Source organism: Staurois parvus, unplaced genomic scaffold (genome assembly GCF_062004578.1).
Source record: "Staurois parvus isolate SC_StPar_1 unplaced genomic scaffold, SC_StPar_1.0 ptg000090l, whole genome shotgun sequence".
Classification (NCBI taxonomy): Eukaryota; Metazoa; Chordata; class Amphibia; order Anura; family Ranidae; genus Staurois; species Staurois parvus.
The window spans coordinates 389,668-414,073 of NW_028317886.1; the positions used below are offsets into that span (position 1 = coordinate 389,668).

The following is a 24,406-nucleotide window of genomic DNA, read 5'->3' on the forward strand; positions in this document are numbered from 1 at the left end:
ACTGCCATTACGCTGCACATGCAATCAGTTATTATGACAGCAGCCATTTGATGGTTTGACAGTTTGGTTGAGAACAGAAGTAAATGTGACAGTTAGCATTCCTGGCATGCTGGGAATGTAACAGTTTTTTTAAAAATGTTAAATCATTAGGTTTAGTTCTGCTTTGGAGCTCATTCACACCATGGTGTAGAGACGTCAGTTTTTCTGCATGCGTTCTGCAAGGGCACAACAAAATCAATTGTTCTCCATGTGCCCTGTTCACACTACAACACTGGTACCATGTGCAGATTTTTATCTGTGCAGGAATCTGCAATGTGTATAAAACTCACTGAAGCGTGCATGAAAAAGATATAAACTGTTGTCTCTGCAAGTGAAAGCTGTGCGTCAGGTTAAACCAGTTTTTCTGCACATATGGTGTGAACGATGCCTTACACCCAGGTGACACTGTTCCCGACTTAAGTCGCACGATTTCAAAGTCGGATGACATGCCGATTTGAGGTGTGATTTGCACGGCACATTGATGTCTACGCAAATCGCACCAAAAGTAGTGCATGCAATACTTTAGAAATCGGCACGGCTCTGACCAGGTCAGAACAGCACCGATATGACCGCTGTAATTGCGGACAATAGGGTGCGACTTGCCATGCAATTTGCACATGGTATTGCATGCAAGTCGCATGCCAAGTCGCATGCCAAGTCGCACCCAGTGTGAACGAGGACTTACTGTCAGCAGATCGGCCTCTACAAATTCGGCAGCGCCTAAAAATGGAGAGCAACTGAGCATGTGCAGAGCAGGGTAAGACAGTGTATTATTGGATTTTAAACGGTATAGCAATGTATTTGTAATGTTTTACATGGATAATCCTGCAAAAGGGGCCAGCCTGACGTGATCTAACAGGACTTCATTTACTGACTAAGGTTCCACTTTAATCAACACAGCTTCCAGTCATTATATGAGAGCCATAGCATTCCTCTCCACCCAAAACTGAAAGCCCCAAGTCCCAAAAGGCATCTGTATTGTACTAGTCACCAGTAGTTCCTACAACTTCACTCCTATCCTTACAATGGACAGAATCCAGCCGCTCCAATCTACACCTCACCACACATCAATGTATCCGTCAGATTCATCAAAAGAGTGGAGGTCACAGTTCTATCACTGAAACTGCTGCTCCCTCCATTGCCTTAGCAGACAAATCATATATCATCACAGTACCACTCCGCAGGTTTCCTTCCAGCCTGTCCTTCCTAGATAAACCAGCTCCACACTGCTCTACTCCTCTTCCTGCGTTCCAAGCCTCGCTCTGGCTCCTGGTGACCTCAGTAGGTCATGTGACCTCCTTCACTGCTGTACAAAGAGCTCCTCCTCATGTGGTGAAGTGACGGGGCCAAGTCCGTGCACATCTCTCACCTCTAGATAAAGTAAGTGTGTGTGCGCGTGCGCACTGCCCCAACCTATAACTGGCCTTTGCAGCAAGGAGCACGTGGAAGGGCCACGCATGTCCAACAACAAAGAAAAATTCCCAGCTCAGCTTACCAACCAACCGAACTGCCCTGTCTAACAGCTGGACCCCACATTCTCTATATCCACTCTCCCCAGACCCGCATTCTCTATATCCGCTCTCCTCGGACCCCGCGTTCACCGTATGCTCTCTCCCCGGACCCCGTGTTCACCGTATGCTCTCTCCCCGGACCCCGCGTTCACCGTATGCTCTCCCCGGACAGCGCGTTCACCGTATGCTCTCTCCCCGGACAGCGCGTTCACCGTATCCGCTCTCCCCGGACAGCGCGTTCACCGTATCCGCTCTCCCCGGACAGCGCGTTCACCGTATCCGCTCTCCCCGGATCCCGCGTTCACCGTATCTGCTCTCCCCGGACCCCGCATTCACCGTATTCGCTCTCCCCGGACCCCGCGTTCACCGTATTCGCTCTCCCCGGACCCCGCGTTCACCGTATCCGCTCTCCCCGGACCCCGCGTTCACCGTATCCGCTCTCCCTGGACCCCGCGTTCACCGTATCCGCTCTCCCCGGACCCCGCGTTCACCGTATCCGCTCTTCCCGGACCCCGCGTTCACCGTATCCGCTCTCCCCGGACCCCGCGTTCACCGTATCCGCTCTCCCCGGACCCCGCGTTCACCGTATCCGCTCTCCCCGGACCCCGCGTTCACCGTATCCGCTTTCCCCGGACCTCGCGTTCAATGTATCCGCTCTCCCCGGACCCCGCGTTCACTGTATCCGCTTTCCCCGGACCTCGCATTCTCTATATCCGCTCTCCCCGGACCCCGCAATCACTATAGCCGGTCTCCCCGGCCCCCGCATTCTCTATATCCACTCTCCCCGGACCCCGCATTCTCTATATCTGCTTTCCCCGGACCCCGCATTCACTATATCCGGTCTCCCTGGACCCCGTTTTCACTATATCTGCTCTCCCCAGACCCCGCATTCACTATATCCACTCTCCCACAGTACCATAGTTGCAAACATTTTAAAAAAATTTCTAGGGACACTTTTTTTTAATCGGATGTCCAGAAAGCCAGTGTAGGCGGATCAATATGTAAATTAGGGACGGGGCATCAATTGTGGGTGTGGCTTTAATTACTTTAAGTGTTGGGCATTGCTTAAAGGGGGTGTGGTTAAACAGAGTGAGATTTTCTTGGGCTCCCCCATACAATTTTGCTCTCCACCCCAACAGCCCAAAAAACAAATAAACACACAGACTTATCTAAAAAAAAAAAAAAAAAAAATTAATAATGCAAACATAAAGAACTGGTCCACACTCAGTGATTAGTTGCTAGAGGTTACAGCACATTACCTCTCGGAGGGTCAGAGATTGCAGACATAGTACAGGAGACGGTCAGAGACTGTGGACATGGCGCAAGGGATGGTCAGAGACTGCGGACATAGTACAGGAGATGGTCAGAGACTGCAGACATGGCACAAGGGATGGTCAGAGACTGCGGACATAGTACAGGAGATGGTCAGAGACTGCAGACATGACACAAGGGATGGTCAGAGAATGCGGACATAGTACAGGAGATGGTCAGAGACTGCAGACATGGCACAAGGGATGGTCAGAGACTGCGGACATGGCACAAAGGATGGTCAGAGACTGTGGACATAGTACAGGAAACGGTCAGAGACTGCAGACATGACACAAGGGATGGTCAGAGACTGCGGATATGGCACAATGGATGGTCAGAGACTGCGGACATACTACAGGAGATGGTCAGAGACTGCGGACATGACACAAGGGATGGCCAGAGACTGCGGACATGGCACAAGGGATGGCCAGAGACTGCGGACATGGCACAAAGGATGATCAGAGACTGTGGACATAGTACAGGAGATGGTCAGAGACTGCGGACATAGTACAGGAGGCGGTCAGAAACTGTGGACATGACACAAGGGATGGTCAAAGACTGCAGACATGGCACAAGGGATGGTCAGAGACTGCGGATATAGCACAGGAGACGGTCAGAGACTGTGGACATGGTACAGGAGACGGTCAGAGACTGCGGACATGACACAAGGGATGGCCAGAGACTGCGGACATAGTGCAGGAGACGGTCAGAGACTGCAGACATAGTGCAGGAGATGACCAGAGGCTGCAGACATAGTGCAGGAGACGGTCAGAGACTGTGGACATAGTACAGGAGATGACCAGAGGCTGCGGACATGACACAAGGGATGGCCAGAGACTGCGGACATAGTACAGGAGACGGTCAGAGACTGCGGACATGACACAAGGGATGGACAGGGACTGCAGACATGGCACAATGGATGGTCAGAGTACAGTATGCTCCACCACAAATATTACAGTATGCTCTGCCATATATATCACAGCATGCTCCACCACAAATATCAAAGATGCTCCACCACAAATATCAAAGATGCTCCACTATAAATATCATAGATGCTCCGCCATAAATATCACAGTATGCTCCGCCATAAATATCATAGATGCTCCGCCATAAATATCACAGTATGCTCTGCCACACAGTATGCTCCACCATAAATATCACAGTATGCTCCGCCATAAATATAGATGGTCCGCCATAAATATCACAGATGCTCCACCATAAATATCACAGTATGCTCCACTATAAATATCACAGTATGCTCCGCCATAAATATCATAGATGCTCCGCCATAAATATCACAGTATGCTCTGCCACACAGTATGCTCCACCATAAATATCACAGTATGCTCCACCATAAATATCACAGATGCTCCGCCATAAATATCACAGTATGCTCCACCATAAATATCACAGTATGCTCCGCCATAAATATCATAGTATGATCCGCCATATATATCATAGATGCTCCGCCATAAATATCACAGTAGGCGCCACCATAAATATCACAGTATGCTCCACCATAAATATCACAGTATGATCCACCATAAATATCACAGTATGCTCCACCATAAATATCATAGTATACTCCACCATAAATATCACAGTATGATCCACCATAAATATCACAGTATGCTCCGCCGTAAATATCACAGTATGATGTGCCATAAATATCACAGTATGCTCCACCATAAATATCACAGTATGCTCCACCATAAATATCACAGTATGATCCACCATAAATATCACAGTATGCTCCACCATAAATATCACAGTATGCTCCGCCATAAATATCATAGATGCTCCGCCATAAATATCACAGTATGCTCTGCCACACAGTATGCTCCACCATAAATATCACAGTATGCTCCACCATAAATATCACAGATGCTCCGCCATAAATATCACAGTATGCTCCACCATAAATATCACAGTATGCTCCGCCATAAATATCACAGTATGCTCCGCCATAAATATCATAGTATGATCCTCCATAAATATCATAGATGCTCCGCCATAAATATCATAGTATGATCCGCCATAAATATCATAGATGCTCCGCCGTAAATATCACAGTATGATGTGCCATAAATATCACAGTATGCTCCACCATAAATATCACAGTATGCTCCACCATAAATATCACATTATGATCCACCATAAATATCACAGTATGATCCACCATAAATATCACAGTATGATCCACCATAAATATCACAGTATGCTCCACCATAAATATCACAGTATGATCCACCATAAATATCACAGTATGATCCACCATAAATATCACAGTATGATCCACCATAAATATCATAGTATGATCCACCATAAATATCACAGTATGATCCACCATAAATATCACAGATGCTCCACCATAAATATCATAGTATGTGCCACCATACTGCTCCCCCCCCCCCACACACACATACACAACTCTGCACCCCCCCTCACACACACATGCCCCCAATCATGTAAAGCGGAGAGCACCACCTGACTTCCGAGAGGTGGAGTAGGGGAGTGGTCTGGGTATGTCTATGCAGTCCATGGCAGCTGTCCGTCACAGATTCAACTACTCAGGATTCTGCCTGGGATGAGCTTCCAGCAGGACATTGGTCCAATATTCTGGACTGTCTCGGGCAATTCATGACTGTTGGCAAGTATACACTAGTAGTAACTATAAACTGCTAAATACCTTTTCTCATCAGTAGTTAGAACAGTCTTGTGACTTCAGCAGAGCACTGGTTTAAGCTTGCAGGAGTTTTCTTTCTGCTCTAGGAGGATGCAGAACCCCTGACCTCTGGACATTGCTGATTGGCCCTGTGCTGATCACATGCACTCTCCCAAGGAAAAAAAAACCTCTCTAGCAATACACCCCAAACTGCGCATGTGCAGAATGGCTATGGATTCAGTCTGTATCAGGTGGACATTTGAACAAAAGGAGGGGTAGAGAAGACAGGATCAAACAGCCATTTTACACAATGCAGAGGATTAACCCCTTAGGTTCCACAGTGAGTATAACAAGCATGCTTTACTGCATATACAGGCTGATTTTACTGTTGTGGGTTTAGTAACACTAGGGGTTTAGTTTGCACCCATTTGCAAAAACGTGTGTAAGCTGCCTCTTCACGACACCCCAGTATGCTACAGTCCTAGCTCCATAAATTTTGAGGGTCTCCATAGTAGAAGCGCATATATAATAATGGATAGACTGTGGGCAGGTAAGTCTGGAGAGAGCCCACATACTTGGTGCCCAGTGACACCAATACAGTGATCAGTGCTAATAAAAAGCATTAACACTGTACTAATGACATTGGGCAGGAAGGGGTTAACATCTGGGGAGATCAAAGGGTTAACTGTGTGCTGTGTGTGTTTTACTATGAGGCTGTGTCTGTGCTTTCCACTGTAAGCACACTGCTGGGCAGAGCCATACAAAGCAGTGTGCTGGAGCTGACGGGAAAAACTGTATTGTTTACATACAGTTCTCTCCCCTGTTGGTAATACTCGGCGATCACCAAGTTCCAGCAATTAATCACTGACCAGGACGCGGTGATTGACAGTCGAGGCCGCAAATGTTGGCGTGGGTAGGGCGCGTGCACCACCTACCCGGAAATGCAAAATCACGTATATATACTTGATTTTATGCACCCCTGCCGCCCTGTAGCAGTATTTCTGCTATAGGGCGGCGGTAAAGCGGTCGAAGAAAAAATCCAGGATTTTTTTTTTACCCATGCAGTGGGCCTGCTCATTTTTGTCTAGGGGTGCAGAGAGTGGGGATATACTTACCTAATCTGGCAATCCTTCAACCGCAAGACCAGTCCCTGCTGCTCCTATCCCCTGCACGCTAGCAGTCTTGTCAATTGAATATTCCTGACATCATGCCCATATACTGGTTTTGAACAAGAGTGAGAGCGTTGTTTTTCAGAGGATCAAAGAATCGGGTAAGTTTAGCCATTTGGTGCGTCCAGGGCCGTGGATAAGGGGGGTACCACTAGTCCTCCTGTACGGGGCCCAGGCCAGAAGGGGGGCACAGGCAGCTAGGTGAGTCAGATGTGGGCAGGGAGGGTGATGGGTACGACTGGGGGCATTTACTGGAACCGATCCCCTGTATGGCTCTTCTGCAGCAGCTGAAAGCTGACTTCTTCTCCTCTCCCTCCCACTGGCTTTCAGCTGCTGCAGAGAAAAGCCATACAGCCGCTGCACACATCACCCTCCCTGTGCACCATACATTTCCCCCTGTGTGCTCCCACCCCTGCAGTGCTGCTGGCTGCCCTCCTCTCCTTCTCACCGGCAGCTGCAAGCACACAATAGGATCCTTCAGGATGAAGAGTGGGGGAAATATGTCACATATATCAGCCCCTTCCTTCCCTGAATGAACACAGTTCATGATTGGTACCTATCGCTCACTGTGTTCACTCAAAACTGAAGCATATTAAACGGTGTACTATTTTTAGGGGGGGGCTCTCAGGTTGGCTGTATGGGGCCCCGTGGTTTCTAACAGCAGCCCTGGGTGCGTCCCTGGACAAAACAAGCAATTAACCCATGCAATGCAGACACAGCCCCACTGCATGGGGAAAAAATAATTATGGAGTTCTGTTTTAAAAGGCAGCAGCTACAAATGCTGTAGCTGCTGACTTTTAATAAAAGGACACTTACTTGTCCAGGGATCCAGCCCTGTCCATGCTCAAGCTGGTTCTTCTTCGCTCTTTGGGTTCCCAGCGCTGGCATGTCTACTGTGGGAAGCTAGCTGTAACTCCTTTTGGCATTACAGCCGACTTCCCACTGCACATGCATAAGCCGCGCTACGCCCTGTGAAAGGTCCCGCAGCATCCTGGAACCTGAAAGCTGTGGGCCAAGGTAATCCAGGTGGAAGTGGCAGCAGGTGACAACTACCTGCTCCCCAAGGTAAGGGGTGTTTTGGGGGGACCTAAAGCAGAACTTCCCTTTTAGGTTGAGGTTCCACTTTAACTCAGTAAGGGCCGGTTAAAAACATAAAGACGCAGTCCGGATGCATTTCTGCATGAGCGTTTTTAACTCATTTCTGATTAGTTCTGGTTCTTTTTTGATGCATTTTCCCCCCTTTTTCTCAACTTAAATAAGAACATGTATGCTCCGGCTGCATTTCGGTGCCTATTTTATGCATTTTACTGCTTTCCAGTACAGTTCACTGCAGAAAAAATGCAGCATATTGTACTTTTTTTCTGGAACTGGAATGCACTAGAACTGACGTGCACTATGCCATTGGAAACCATAAAACCTACTGTTCATGCATTTTTGATACAGAAAGAAAAAGCCCTGGACATGTGGTTTGAACCGTTTCTAAAACAAGATTTTTTTATTTTGGGCGGGGGGGGGGGGGGATCTGTGTGGTTAAAGTGGAACTGCATTGCACCTGAGCGCCACAAACCAAAAATGCTAAATAATTCATTTTTAATATTCAAAACAAACTCCTCCATCCATGTCTCCATGCTTAATTTTGCTGAGAAATCATTTTGAATATCACTTCTTTGCATTTCTGGCAGTGGTCATCTTTAGTAAGGGCAGATGATTCATGTAGCAGTTACTTCCTGGAATCCATCTGTCCTTAGCTCAGGCATTGGCTGAGCTGAGAACCCTTCCTTCCCTCCTGAAGACTCCTGGGATGCATGACATCATTTTCCTAGGCATAGAAACCAGGAAGTAAATGAAGGAATGCAAAAAAAGGTTAAAACAAGTAAATATGATATTGTAGCACCCTCCTAGTCAGGTGCTAGGATGTATATGGTTAGGTAAAGCATAGCTGTGTTTCTCTGCTTACCAGAGAGGCTGTCAGGTGAATTCAGTGTGGTATTCTGCTTAGTCTCCCTAGTGGTCTGATTATGTCAGTATTTCTGTGCTCAAAGCGGTACATTGTTTCCAATGGAAATATGTTGTTTTTTTATTGTAGGCCTGTAATTCTTAGGAATAACTCACTGAAATCTGTCCGAACAAGAGTCTAGTAAACATCCCGGGTATGATAAAATTTCAAACACGAATCATAAATTATAATATAATAATCATAAAAATAATAATAATACATTTAATTCAATAATATAATAAAAACAAAAACACTGAAATTTGGAATAGAGCGCCAAGTTCGCACATCACTGAGCAAAGTCGCAGAATCGTTTTCAGTGTCTGATGACGTATTTCCCCACGAATCATTATCACTCAATTCTGCAAGTGGTTCTGATTTACTATTGCTGTTCTCTAGCTGGTCTAAAACCACTTTTGACCTAAAGGGATGCTTTTTGGACGCCATGGACGTTTCTCAGTTTCCAGGCAGAAAGAACAGTAAAAATTTTGGCAGGGCACAGGACAAAGCACTAGGGACAAAATGTGTGTGAAATGCTTTGATACAGTAATGTTATACTGTGTGATTTTAGTGTATTATGTGTATGTAAAATTTTGACATATTTGAATTTCACACCAGTTCCGTCCCCCATACGTCCCAGCGCTCGCAGGGAATGGAACCCGGAAGATGGATGCTGGCGTCGGCCAGCGGACATGGCCGGGGAGGCTGCAGGGGGGACATTGCAGGAGCACAGGACAAGGTAAGTGATCCAGGGATCCCAGAGAAACGCTGCAGAGTAATATCGAGTGTAGCTCGGGGTTACCGCTTCTGGTACTGAAAGTTTACCCCGAGCTACACTCGGGAATACCGCCAGGGGGGTTAACAGAGTGCTGTGATTAATTAGGTCTGGTCATGCTGCTCTGGTGCTGTTGGAAGCTATGAGAGCCTTCCAGAACATGGGTAGGGGCTAGGCAAATGAACAGCATGAATATGGATACAGCTCTGCCCAGTCGCAGGGGAGGGTTGCCCCATTGACTGTTGGGAGTGGTATTTATATTCTGAGAGCACATGGGTTCAGTGCTTTCCCAGGAGTGGATTGCACCAGGCAGGCTGGAGGCAGGCTGCCTCACCTGGCACTTGCTGCCATGTGGCCTCAGGTGGGTCGACCTGAGGGCATGACATCAGAGAGAGTGACCCTGGTTCTACAGTATGCTGACTGAGGGGAGCTGTCTGCCAAATATCTGTCTGGTATCACTGGAGAGAGTCACTTGGAAGATTGGAAGGAGGCTACCATTCTGTTCTTGGGCCTTGTGAGTACAGACGGCGTAGGTCTTAGAAAGGGAGCACTAGCTAGTGTTCTGAAGAGCTTGTCCAAGTGTTTCTATTGCAAAGGACTTTGCTTAGCTACGTTACCTTTGGGCTGTTGCAGCCTGTCGTAAATGGCTTGTACCTGAGGGGCTCAGCCCTGTAAGTACTATTACTGCTAAAGGGACTTTGCTCACTCCTAAACCTACTTGCTGCTATAGGTTACAAGACAAGTTTGCTGTCTAATGCCAGCTAAGACTTCATAAGTCTTCATCTCAGCTAGATGTCCTCAGTGTGAATAGTTCTGATTTTGGAGCAGGGGCGGACTGACCATTCGAACACTCAGGCACTGCTCGAGGGCCTGAGGTCAGTAGGGGGCAGCATGAAATGCCCCTGGTACCTTTTTATAGGTTTTTTTGGGTGTGTTTTGAGTGTGGGCAAAGACACAGGGGCCCCATGAATCCCTATTGCCCGGGGGCCCCATGAGTTGTCAGTCTGCCCCTGTTTTGGAGTATCCTACTACAATTCCCCATTACTATCTCCAGTTCTACAATAAACTCCAAAAACAAAACATTCCCTAGACTGGTCATTGAAGACAATGAGCAGAAGTGTGTATGAGTATATTGGGCTGCAGAAATACACTGTGCCTGGCTGCGAGGCGAAGCAAAGGAGAGCCTGTGGAAAACATTCAAGCGGTTCCTTCGGGGGTAGCGCTACAATATCCTTTCCTATCATTATTATTTCCTATTTACTAATGCTAGCAGCATCAGGATTAGAAATAGCCCATGTTGATTGAGAGAGTGAAGTTTCCTTTAAAGCTGAGTTCCACTCAAAAGTGGAAGCTCCGCTTATTTGTCTCCTCCTCCCCTCCACTGCCATATTTGGCACCTTTTGGGGGGGAGCAAGTACCTGGTTTTGACAGGTACCCGCTCCCACTTCCGACTCAGTTCGCCGTGGCAAAGTTTGCCAGAAGTTTGCCCCCCCTCCTTCCTCCCGCAGTCTCCTGGGAACCTTCCCAGAAGACTACCGGACCAATGAGAATGTGCAGTGGGAACCCGGTTGTGAAGCCGCAAGCTGTCTCAGCCTGGTGCCCACAGTTGTGATGCCGGCGCCAGGGAGAGAAGAGGCAGAGAAGGGACGGCGCAGGTGAGTACATCGCTGGACTCTGGGACAGGTAAGTGTGTGTTTATTAAAAGTCAGCAACAACAGTTTTTGTAGCTGGCGGCCCTCCAACTGTTTTGGAACTACAAGTGCCATCATGCTTCTACCTGTGGGAGTCATGCTTGTAACTGTCATCCTTGCAATGCCTGATGGGACTTGTAGTTCCACAACAGCTGGAGGGCTGCCAGTTTGACACCTGTGATATTGTTGCCTGTGTTCCTACTTGGGAAATTTACCTTTGTACTTGTGCTGATGGCCATTGTCACTGAGAAAGAAAGAAAGGCTCCTTTCCTCGCTCCTTTTGGGTGATTACACACACTGCGATTTCAAGCAGCAGGAATCCATTTGCAAATTATCTGCGGCTGCTGACAGCCTGCCATTGCATTATACATGCTCAGCGGCTGCAGCAATTTGTACACATCTGTCAATTCCTGCTGCAGAAACCTGCAGATTCCTGGTACTGGAAATGGCAGAGAGTGTAATCACCTGTGTGAATGGGGCCGGTTCACACTATAGAAACGCAGTCCAGATGCGTTTCGGATGCATTTCTGCATGCACGTTTATGACATGCTCCGGTGCGTTTTTGACACGTTCCAGTACGTTTTTTATGCATTCCTGTTCCTTTTTTCCCCCTCTCTTTTTCTTCAATGTAAATAGGGACATGTGCGCTCCAGTGCATTTTTTATGTGTTTTGGTGCGTTCCAATGTGTTCCGGTGGGTTTTTATGCATTTTAACGTATTCAAGTACAGTTCTGTGCAGAAAAAATGCAGCATGTTCTGCTTTTTTCTGCATCCGGAACGCACTGGAAATGCACACACTGATGTGAACTATGACATTGACAACCAGATAACCAACAGTGAGGAACAGAAGTATTTGAACACCCTGCGATTTTGCAAGTTCTCCCACTTAGAAATCATGGAGGGGTCTGAAATTCACATTGTAGGTGCATTCCCACTCTGAGAGACAGAATTTAAAAGCAAAATTCAGGAAATCACATTGTATGATTTTTAAAGAATTTATATGTCTTGCACTGCTGAACATAAGTATTTGAACACCTGAGAAAATCAGTGTTAATATTTGGTACAGAAGCCTTTGTTTGCAATTACAGAGGTCAAACGTTTCCTGTAGTTCTTGACCAGGTTTGCACACACTGCAACAGGGATTTTGGCCCACTCCTCCACACAGATCTCCTCTAGATCTGTCAGGTTTCGGGGCTGTCGCTGAGCAACACAGAGTTTCAGCTCCCTTCAAAGATGTTCTATTGGATTTAGGTCTGAGACTGGCTAGGCCACTCCAGAACCTTGATATGCTTCTTATGGAGCTACTCCTTGGTTATCCTGGCTGTGTGCTTCGGGTCCTTGTCATGTTGGAAGACCCAGCCACGACCCATCTTCAATGCTCTGACTGAGGGAAGGAGGTTGTTGCTCAAAATCTCACAATAAATGGCCCCATTCATCCTCTCCTTAATACAGTGCAGTCGTCCTGTCCCCTTCACAGAAAAGCACCCCCAAAGCATGATGTTACCACCCCCATGCTTCACAGTAAGGATGGTGTTCTTGGGATGCAACTCATCCTTCTTTTTCCTCCAAACATGACGAGTGAAGTTTAGACCAAAAAGTTCTACTTTGGTCTCATCTGACCACATGACTTTCTCCCATGCCTCCTCTGGATCATCCAGATGGTCATTGGCAAACTTCAGACGGGCCTGGACATGTGATGACTTGAGCAGGGGAACCTTCCATGCAATGCATGATTTGAAACCATGACGGCGTAGTGTTCTACTGACAGTGACCTTTGAAACCACAATTTTGTCTCTGGTGTCTTTTGACAGCTCTTTGGTCTTGCCCATGGTAGTAGTTGGCATCTGACTGACTGTGGGGTGGACAGGTGTCTTTAAAGAGCTCAGACAGGTGCTACTAAGTTAGATTAATGAGTGGAGTAGAGGTGGACTTTTTAAAGGCACAGTAACAGGTCTTTGAGAGCCAGAATTCTTGCTGTTTCTTAGGTGTTCAAATACTTATGTTCAGCAGTGCAAGACAAATAAATTCTTTAAATATCATACAATGTGATTTCCTGAATTTTTTTTTTAATTCTGTCTCCCAGAGTAGGAATGCACCTACAATGTGAATTTCAGACCCCTCCATGATTTCTAAGTGGGAGAACTTGCAAAATCGCAGGGTGTTCAAATATTTCTGTTCCTCACTGTACTTTCTGTGCATTTTGAATGCAGAAAAAAGCAACTGAAATGCATGTAGTGTGAACTGGCTCTAGGTCCTCATGCACACTGGACATTTTTACAGTGGCTGTTTTTGGCTTTTGACAGTTTTTTCTACAGCTAGTAAACCCCCCAGCATGTTATCCTATGTGTCCATGCACACATAGACTGTAATCAACGTTTTTTGGCTGGAAAAAAAACCCAGGATTAGTGGGTTTCTAGAGAAGTTTTTTAGCTGTAAAAACGCTCTAATGCTGAAAAACGCAGTAAAACGTGGTAAAACGCAGCAAACCGGCGTTTTTGAACTTTTTTTTACCCCCCCCAATTTTTTTTTGGGGGGGATGCTAAAAACTGCTAAAACCGCAAATGCAGAAAAACTCAGGAAAACACCGCTGAACGTGTACATAGCTAACATTACCAGCGTTATCAAAATACTCCGTGTGCATGGAAACTAAAAGCTAGAGCTGTCATGGGAACAAGAGGTGAGGGAAATCTTGCAATAGGGACAAATGTTCTGGTGACATATAAGATTCTAATTCCCTTCTCTATGGAAAGATTACCTCTCACTTCCATTCGCATCTCTGGAACAGGAAGTGATAGTCCAGCCGAATATTTGTTCTTAGTTTTACAAGTTTGACAACATTTTACAAGACGGGAAAGTAAGCAGAACCCTCCAACTGCCATGCAAACAGAAATAAACATGCTTCTTCAAGACAAGTAGGGGAAAGCTACATTGTCGGATTAGTTTTTCTGTCTGTGTCCCTTTTGCAGATTCTCCCTCACTTCCTGTCTGGTGATCTTTGTCAGCCGGACAGAAAAGAGGGGAAATCTGTTCATTTATGGCTTGACTTACACTTCTCGCAGAACCTAAAAACAGAACTTTACATACACTGTAACCACCTGAGCTCCAGAAGATTCTACCCCATCATGACCAGGCCATTTTATGCTATACGGCACTGTGATAATTTAACTGGTAATTGCGCAGTCATGCAACGCTGTACCCAAACGAAATGTATATAATTTTTTTCACACAAATAGAGATTTCTTCTGGTGTTATTTGATCACCACTGAGCTTTTTATTTTTTATGATATAAACGGAAAAAAAACATCAATTTAAAAAAAACAAACATAATTTTTACTTTTTGCTATAAAACATATCCAATAAAAAGCTGAAAAAAAAATCTAAATTTCTTCATAAATGTAGGCCAAAATGTATTCTGCTACATGTCTTTGATAGAAATAAAATCCCAATAAGTGTATATTGATTGGTTTGCATGACAGTTATAGCATCTACAAACTATGATAGATGTACTGGAATTTTTTTTATACTACTAATAACAGCGATCAGCAACTTATAATGGGACTGCGATAGTGTGTTGGGCAATCTGACACTAACTGATGCTGGGGGGAACTGACTAACTGATACTGACATCACCAGTGACATTAATACAGTGTCCTGGTGTACTAATGACACTGGCTGGGAAGGGGTTAACATCTAGGGCGATCAAGGGGTTAAATGTGTACTTAACCATGTGTAATGTGTGTAAAATGTGTTGCATTTACTAATAAAGCAGGAATGAGAAACAGAGAGATCTTTCAGTGATCTGTGTGGAATGTCAACCCAGAGCTCTGGGCTGTGTTTATACACAGCCAATCAGCAGGTTCTGGCTGCGAATCATTGGCTGGGACTTGCTGACAGGCTCCCACTGTTTACAATCACAGCAGGTGCCAGCCGGAGGGGTGCACATGTGAGCATCCAGAAGTAGGAATCAACATACAAGTATGTTGCTTTGCCTACAGTGGCCGCTCATCCACAGTACATTACGGGCGGGCAGTTGTTAAGTGGTTAATGGGATATATAGTCCTTAGAAATTGAAAGCAGACAGCAAAGGAGAAGCTGCAAAGCATGCAGGGAATCCAGGAAGTTGTGGAAAGAGAGGGTCAGCAGACAGGCAGCACTTACAACATGAAAGGAGATTTTTCAAGTAATTGTACAGTATATTGGATTGTCAAAAATGACTACAATACTGTTTATATTGTAATTACAATGCTGACGTTATAAAATGAAAATGTATGCTGATTCAGCAATAACTCCTCATGATAAAGTGTTACAAATATCAAATATCAAACAAGGTGATATCGAGGCTGGAGGGGTAGCTGTCCAAGGCACAGTGTTTTTGGGATGGGGTGGGGGTGGTCTAGAATTTACAAGTGTTCTATTCTCCGGCTGCATGATTGACAGGAGTGACAGCAGAGTCACTTCTGTCAGACAAAGCAGGAGCCATATTGGTTGCTATAGGTAGGGTTCTGTTCTTCCTCCCTCCAATAGCAGCCTACTGTGAGCAGAAGAAAACAGACAGGAAATGCATTCGCTGAGAAAAAGTCTTTTTTCCCCCCTTCAATTCTGCACTTTTTTTTAATGTCACACTAACAAAAAATAAGTAAAGAAAATGGAAAAAAACAAAAAAAAGTTTAAATAGTTATGGTTAAAAATAAATAAATTAAAAAAGCAGAAAAATATTAGTTAAAGTGTTACTAAACCCAGCACCCTGCATTCACTACAACTGGTCTCTCACAGTACACAGAAGATGGAAATGTAATTATTTTAGTAAATATAAACTGCTAAATAGTGGTGAACCGAAATTAAAATTCTGGTGCTGAAACCGAAAATTCAGGATGCACTTGGCCGAAAACCGAAACCGAAATGGACAGTTTTTAAAAATGAATATATTTTTCAATCACAATTTTTGTGGAAAAAATACACTTAAACGATTAAAAAAAACAACAATATATACCCCAATTTTTTTTTTTAATATGAAAGATGTTACACCGAGTAAATAAATACCCAACATGTCATGCTTTAAAATTGCGCACACTTGTGGAATGGCGTCAAACGTAAAAATCTCCATGTGTGACGCTTTAAAAATTTCTACAGGTTACCAGTGTGAAGTTACAGATGAGGTCTAATGCTATAATTATTGCTCTTGCTCTGACGTTCGTGGCGATACCTCACATGTGTGGTTTGAACACCATTTACATATGTGGGCATGGCCTACGTATGCGTTCACCACTACCTTTTTTTTTTCTTACACTGTCCCTTTAACCACTTCTCTACCAGCACTTTCACCCTCCTCCTGCAGAGACCAATTTTCAGCTTTCAGCACTGTCACACTTTGAATAACAATTGCGCGGTCATGCAACACTGTACTCATATGAAATTTTTATCATTTTTTTGAGACAGAAATTTCTTTTGGTAGTATTTAATCACCTCTGGGTTTTTATTTTTGCTAAACAAACCAAAATCAACATAAATTTAAAAGAAAAAAGTTTCTGTTATAAAATTTTGAAAATAAGTAATTTTTCTCCTTCACTGATGTGAGCTAATGAGGCTCCACTTATGGGCACTGATAGGCGGCACTGATGAGGAGGCACTGGTAGGTGGCACTGATGGGCATTGACAGGCATCACTGATGGGCACTGAAAGGCAGCACTCGTATATGGCACTGATAGGTGGCACTGATAGGCGGCACTGACTGGAACTGTTAGGCAGCACTGATGGACACTGATAGGGGGCACTGACAGGCACTGATAGGTGGCACTGATGGGCACTGCTAGGCAGCACTGACTGGCACTGCTAGGCAGCACTGACTGGCACTGATAGGTTGCACTGATTGGCAGCATTGATAGGCGGCACTGACAGTCATTACCTTATATGGCGGGCGGGAGGCGGTTAAAAAAAAATGTAATCACTATTATTCCTATCACAAGGAACGCATGCATCCCTTGTGATAGAAATAATTAGTGACAGGTCCTCTTTATTGAGAGATAAGGGGTCAATAATTGTGTTTTTACACAATGCAGAGGATTAACCCCGTAGGTTCCACAGTGAGTATAACAAGCATGCTTTACTGAATATACAGACTGATTTTACTGTTGAGGGTTTAGTAACACTTTAGACAAGAGCAAGAAAGAGTTAAAGCAGAACTAATAATAAATGTTTTATTTAATTTTGGATAGGGAGGGTTATAACCCCAGTCAATTTTTTTTCTGCAAACTGTGTCTCATTGGAAAGAATGTACAATATATCTACAGTATATATACTGTATGTGAAAGCGCTGTGTAAATTGTCAGCACTATATAAATACCTGTAATAAATAAATAACAATAAAACAAGACAAATAGGATGAATTTTCTTAAAGGGGACACAGATAGCAATAAAAACCTGACAGGTGTTCTAATCCCTCTCCTATATCCAATACTAGAAAAAAAAAACTTTAATTAGGGTAAACTAAGGGTTAATGAGAGGTTAAATATGAACAAATGTTATTTTTTATCTTGTAAAGTTGCTTAAGCCCTGATTCACACCGGTGCAACTTGTCATGCTATATGATTGTTTTCAAATCGCATGACAAGTCGCACCCTATTGTCCTCAATGGAACTGTTCAAATCAGTGCAACTCCGTCTCCATCTATTAGCTTGTTGAAGGCTAATGTTGGCTAATAGGTGTTTCCATTTTCTTTTTAGAGATTAATGCTACATGGTCGCGAACTCTTTGAACTGTCTGTGGTTTTTTCTCTATAGAAAACACCACATTTGCATCTCATAAGATACACCATGCCACACTTTGGCAGTTAGGGAGTATACATACGACCATTAGATAAAGTAAACTGACATTCTTTAGGGATGAATCTACAAAAATTACATCTGCCACAAGGGGCTGTGCCAATTATTTCAGATCTAATCCTAGGTTTGTTTGAATAATGGCTCTGAACCAATTGATCTTTAAGAGATGAAGACCTCCTATAAGTTATTTCTGGATAATTCTTCACATATTTGGATACTGTATTATCTATCATTAATAGGTACCAATATTTATTCAATATTTAACAAACCTCTCTGTGCTGTATCGAGTATCTTGCAATTAGCCTGACATTTTGGGTATCGGACCTAATCTTTTTCTTCTTATGGATCAGTGATTGTCTGTCCTGACCGTTAGCCCTTTGATAGGATTTGTGTACCGTGTACAGTGTGTACCTCCTAAACTTGCATTGTTTGGGAGATATTCACACTGGATGCAGACGGTGACGTCACCAGCACATGTGCTCTGAGCGGACAGTATACCCGTGTGGTCCCTTCAGAGCGGTGTGCCATGAACCGTGACTCCCGTGCACTCACACAGCAGTGATGTAATCGTGGCTTGACAACCCGGAAAGAAGACCGGGGGAAGATGGAAGCCCTGTCAACGCTGACAGCGCACTGCTGGAGGGCTTCTTTCTATGGTAAGTATTTCATAATGTGCTAGTATTGCCATTGTGCCATTGCCTTGCAGGGGATTTTTTTTTAATGAAAAGCAGCAGTTTACTACTGCTTTAAGGGGGAAGAATGTATGTTCAATGAACACACAATTGAGTTAATACTGGAATGTTTATCTTAAAGCAGGGCTCTACAAATCCCAGGTGCCAGGTCCCCATGGCGACTAGAAAATGCATCCTGGCATCTGGGCTTTTGTCAGCCCATTCACTGCCCTATTGATCTGTTGGTCACCTGGATATGAGTCTCTGCTCTCCCTGAACTTGCTGCCACTCTCCGTACTCTCTTCACAGCTTGGGCCAGCTCAGCCTTGCTCTCATTTCCCTCAGGCCAGCTGTGCCTGGTACAAGGCCTGGCGGAGGATTCCTGAGTGCATGAGAGGGGTGGGATCACAGTGCAGTGGGCAGGGCCTGCGGTCATCTCCTATACTGACTCCCTTGGTTGCTTGCCTGGGAGTGGAGGAGGAAGCGGGGCCGCCCGTGTGGTGCCAGGGAGAGATGAAGCTCCGGGATATGGGGTGCTACCACTCTGAATGCAGAAGCTGGGGAGCAGAGGTAGTGGAGATGGGGGGGATCAACATCCCAAATCTTGAGTTCAAGTCCCAGCTCCACTCTGGCCTCTCCCTCCTCACCTGCCATGTTAACCAGAAAACCTGGGGTGGCTGAGGCCATCCAACCGGGAGGTAAGAGCGGGAAGCATGCTCTCTAGGGGGAGGGGAGAGACAAGAGGCTGGCCCTTCAGGTGTTAAATCACCTTTGTTGTGGCAGATGGCACACCTGTGGGCCTGGTGTGGCCCCTATGAGGCTGTATCCAGGGGTCACGTGTGGGAGATGGAGCAGAGATGAAAACAAAGCCGTATCTGACTCATCTTTACCCCTTACAATGGCAGGATGAGCCAGGTCCTCTATGGGCTCCCCGTCTGCTCTGTTGCAGTTTCCTTGGACATCCCATATACCCCTCAACCCTATCCAAGTTTTAGACCCCTTAATAAAAACACAAAACCAAGCTCAAGGACTGTTTACTGACTCCCCGTGTGCAAAGAGTAGAAGAAAATGCATGTTGCCTGGCTGTTCAGAGCTTTAGGGGGACCAAAAACTCAGTAACTCCTAAGGGGATAGTGCTACATGTGGGATATCCCTATTGCAATCTGCACAGCCAATGCCCCTAGCAACTGGCAACCAACGAGCCAGGAAATTGCTGTCTGCAGTGTAAAGTGTCATGGAGTCAAGCGGAAAGGTGGAGTTGCGCTGTATTGCAGGAATTGTGACTGTTGCTGTGATTCAAGTACCATTGCTAATGCTTTAACCAGCAGCAACCATGCAGGGGCCATCCAAAAGTCTTCCTGCTGCTCTACAGGTGGCTGGTATGAGAGACTATGTTCATGATTCATCTGCTGGTGCCATTGAAATATCGGCTGTTATTTTGCTTGCCCTTGCCCAAAGCAACCGGAATGGCTTATCAGTTTGTGAAAGTCTTTTTACTGCTCTACAGATGGCTACTACAAAAGACTCTGTTTGTTATGTGCCTGCTTACAACTGTGAAGTTTATGTCACTACTTTGTTCACCTTCACCCGTAGCAACCATGGCAAGCTATGATACCTATGTGGATTACAAATACTCTGTCAACCACCAGCAGCTGAGGCTTATGTTCTACTACTCTTAAAGCCTGCAAAAGTCAGTGTCTTCCATGTGTCCCTGTGTGCCATTGGCCTAAGCAACTGGAGCGGTTCACCCAATTGTGGATTACAAATGCTCAGTTGCCCTGCAATGCCTGGAAAGAGTGACTCTGTGTTAATATGCTTTATAGTTTGCAGCGGGGAGTATATCCTGTTCCTTGCTGTTGTTCGTAGCAACCATTGCTACTACAACTACCAACACCCAATCACCCAACAGTTGTTGGGGCCAAATGTTCTTCTGCTGTCAGTGAATTGTTTTTGTGTTACTGCCCGGATTCAGTGGTCTGCAAACCAGTCAGCATGCTCCTGCTTTGGAGAAGCAGGGGTTAACACAAGTGCAAGGGGGGGGGGGAATCCTGCATAACACTGGCACTAAAATGAGAGAGGGGCGTGGCCACACCCTTAAGCCCACCCAGTACTCCCAGTGTGCTGAGAGAGAGAGGAGCAAGATGGAGGGTTTTTTCTAAGTTATGCTGAAGTTTTGGTGGCTGGAGATTCCGGTGGACACAGGGGGATCACCTAGAGCAAGGACGTCAAACTGGCGACCCTCCAGCTGTTGGAAAACTACAAGTCCCATCATGCCTCTGCCTTTGGGATTCATGCTTGTATCTATCAGCCTTGCAATGCCTCATGGGACTTGTAGTTTGGCAACAGCTAGAGGGCCGCCAGTTTGACACCCCTGGCCTAGAGCATCACAGAGGTTTTTCCCTCGCGTCGATCGAGGGGATGGAGAGACTATGTCTAATTTGCCCTGAATGCAAACCCCCCTGGTAGGAGCATGGATCAAGTGCGGGCACTATGGAGGGCTGCTTAACAAGTTGATGCCCAGTGACCTAGTGCCTCGCAGATAGACCTGCAGATGGGCCTGTGTACGGAGAAGCCAGAGATTTGGAGAGCCAGAAAGTGTGCAGAGTTTGGAGTACAGAACAGGGTTGAATCTCGGAACCGTGATTTCCCTGCCCCATCGGCAGATCATTGCAGTGGAGGATGGCTGCCTGCCGTCACCTACCATCCAGCTGTAGATACTGCTGGAGGGCCGGTGCCCACAAGAGCCTGGCTGCGAGGATGACCAGTCCTTAGGTGAGACAGCGGAGTCTCAGTGGTGGGGGGTTAGATTGGGAGTCACCCAGATTGCTAGCTGAGGAAGACTAGTCCCGAGAAGACACTAAGGAAGAATGGGCCTGGGGGGGACACTACAGAAGACAGAGATTCACTGCCGTGACAATCAGAAAGTTCCCACACACCAGACCCGGCTGGACATTCCCACAGGACAGAGCCCATCAGGATACCTACTTAGGCCCAGTCAAAACTTTCCTCACCTTAGCCTAGAACCAGGGCCAACAACAAGTCTTTAAAAAGATGGATCCTTTGGTCCCCACACTCTTGTGTACAGCTGGGATTGGGAGATGGGGAGCTGCTTCCCTGATTCTTCCGGTTTCAGAGAATTTTGCAGAAGAGAGTGGCTGTGGAGTGGGAACTGGACTATCCCTGTGTCCCACAAAATATTATGGACATCATCGAGGAGTCCAGATCACAGTGGGAGGATGACCTGGTCTTGGACTACATGCATGTCCCCAGGCCATTGAGATGGCCTCATGTGAATGAGGCTTGGACTTGCTTTCAAGACATCAAGTAGGAGTGGAGCAGGGGCTGGGCCATTTAGAAGGACCTGGTGGTGGTCGTCAAGGCCGGCCAGCCTAACCGTAGTTATTCCATGAATGCCTGATGGCACCATGGTAAGACTGCCTAGCCCCTTGAAATATGGCTGAAAATGGCTGACACAGAATTCCAGCCCAGCAGGCTCTTGACACTCATTTTACTTTGCAGACTAGGCTGGACTCCAGTTCTTTTCTATTTCTCAGAGATGCTGGTCTGGGGAAACTGCAGGGAGACTGCCTAACCTCACTACTTCAACAGGGGGAGTTCCTCCTTAAGTTCTTTTAATAAAGGATTTTTTAAAAAATAAAATGGACATTGCTAAAGTGCCTTGAAGTTAAATGTTACAGTTAGTTAGCTATTTGTGCTGTCCGTGCTGTCCATCAGTTCCTTTCTTTTCTGTTCTGCAGGTACCTCAAGACGACTGTCTTCCCTGCTGGAGAACAAGAGTCTGTACTTTTGTTGCTGTTGAGGGTTTCTCTTGAGGGGGAGGTGTTCCATAGTTCTTTAATTGTATTTATGTTCATATTTTTCCATGTGTTGGTGTTTTTTGTACATAAATTCATATTGCCAAATGTAAATATGTAAAGTGCATATACTTTGTTTTTCTGTTGCATCATTTATTTGTGTATATCCCCCCTCCAAGTTTGTTCCCCTTTCCCCTACCTTTTTCTGTATGGGATGCCCTGCCAGTGAGGGCATGGCTGTTTTTGTAGTGGGGGGGGGGGGGGGGGGGAGGGTGGATATAGCGCACTCCAGGTTAGTCAGATAGTTTTTTTGGTTAGAAGCTGAGTAGCACCCTGGGATGAGTCAGCCTGTGAGTGAGGCATGAGTTCACCTCAGCGCAGGCTAGGAAGGCTTTGAAGTTCAGAGCTTCTGGAGCCCTCCCACCTCTCCTGAAACCTGAGAGCTTTATGGAGGAGGAATGGAGGAGGAGAGGAGGCTCAGATCTACATACTTGGAGGGACCTGTGCGAGTGCGCATGTGCGGGAGTGTGCGTGTGCGCGCATGCGTACTACGTACATGTCAACGCAAGGCGGGCTATTTAAACCACCAGCACAGTTTAGCCTATGCCTTCTGGTCTATAACGTCCTGCACTTCATAACCTAATTCTGTTGCCTATATCTGATCTGACCCTGACTAAGAAAGAACTCCGCCTGCACCGACCCAGCTTATCCCTGACTATCCGCTTGCCTGCTCCCTTGTACCTGATCCACTCAATTGATCCTGACCCAGCTTGTCTGACACTGCTGCACATACATACCTGTGTCTGCACCTGGCCTGTATCCTGGTTGCCGCCATATCTGCCTGCTGCCGCACCTACGTTCCTGTGTCCGCTCCTGGTCTGTATCCTGGTTGCCGCCATACCTGCCTGCTACTGCACCCACGTTCCTGCATCCGTACTTGGCCTGCATCCGGATCTTCTTGGTCCTCACCTGCCTACCATCATCTCCAGACCCACCCGGCACTCGTGCCACTCTTGGCTCGGCGCCCTCTGTCCCCACTATCAGGGGATCCGAGTGGGAGTAGTAAGATCACACCTCCTCTCCACATCAGGCTCCCCAACCAGGTACGTGACAGCTTGCTTATGAGCCAAAAGCACCCTAGTATCAGAAGTATTGATTCAACCACTTGCCATCCAGAGGATTTACCCCCCTTCCTTACCAGGCCTCTTTTTGCTACTCGGCGCTGCACTAATTCAACTGATAATTGCGCGGTCATGCAATGCTGCACCCAAACTAAATTTAAGTCCTTTTTTTCACACAAATAGAGCTTTCTTTCAGTGGTATTTGATCACCTGTGCGCTTTTTATTTTTCACGCTATAAACAAAGACCACAAATTTTGAAGAAAAACAATATTTTTTACTTTCAGCTATAAAAAATATATAGTAAACTCAAAGTTGGTTATAAATTTAGGCCAAAATGTATTCTGCTACATGTTTTTGGTAAACAAAATTCCAATAAGTATATATTGATTGCTTTGTGTTAAAGTTATAGCGTCTACAAACTATGGTATAGATACTGCAATTTACGCCATTTTTTTGCTATACAGCGCTGCGCTAGTTTAATGGACAATTGCGCGGCCATGCAATACGGTACATAAATGAAATTTATGTCCTTTTTTTCACACAAATAGAGCTTTCTTTTGGTGGTATTTGAAGAAAACTTTTTTTTTTTTTTTAAAAACTTTTCTCATTTCGGTCATAAAAAATATCCAAAAAAACTAAAATTTCATCATAAATTTAGGCCAAAATGTATTCTGCTACATGTTTTTGGTTAAAAAAATCCCAGCAAGTGTACATTTATTGCTTTGTGTGAAAATTATAGCGTCTACAAACTATGGTATAGATAATGGAATTTACACAGCATTTACTTCTGACTGCCCATCACATTTCATGAGGTGCTAAAATGCCAGGA

General features: G+C 45.6%; 1 protein-coding gene and 1 long non-coding RNA gene across 3 annotated transcripts in view; one reads left to right on the forward strand and one right to left on the reverse strand.

Annotated features, from left to right (window-relative positions):
* The window catches only part of LOC149468208 (carbonyl reductase family member 4-like), a 32,793-nt gene extending 31,390 nt beyond the window's left edge, over positions 1–1,403 (reverse strand). For both annotated transcript variants that reach the window (XM_089670343.1, XM_089670344.1), the window contains exon 1: positions 1,214–1,403. The gene's annotated coding sequence lies outside the window, so the exon portion shown is untranslated. The remainder of the gene's footprint in view (positions 1–1,213) is intronic.
* LOC149468209 (uncharacterized) lies at positions 1,351–22,569 on the forward strand. Its single transcript, XR_016311756.1, has 3 exons — positions 1,351–1,419; positions 9,304–9,424; positions 22,399–22,569. It is a non-coding gene; the product is annotated as an uncharacterized LOC149468209 (long non-coding RNA).
* The last annotated feature ends 1,837 nt before the right edge of the window (positions 22,570–24,406 follow it).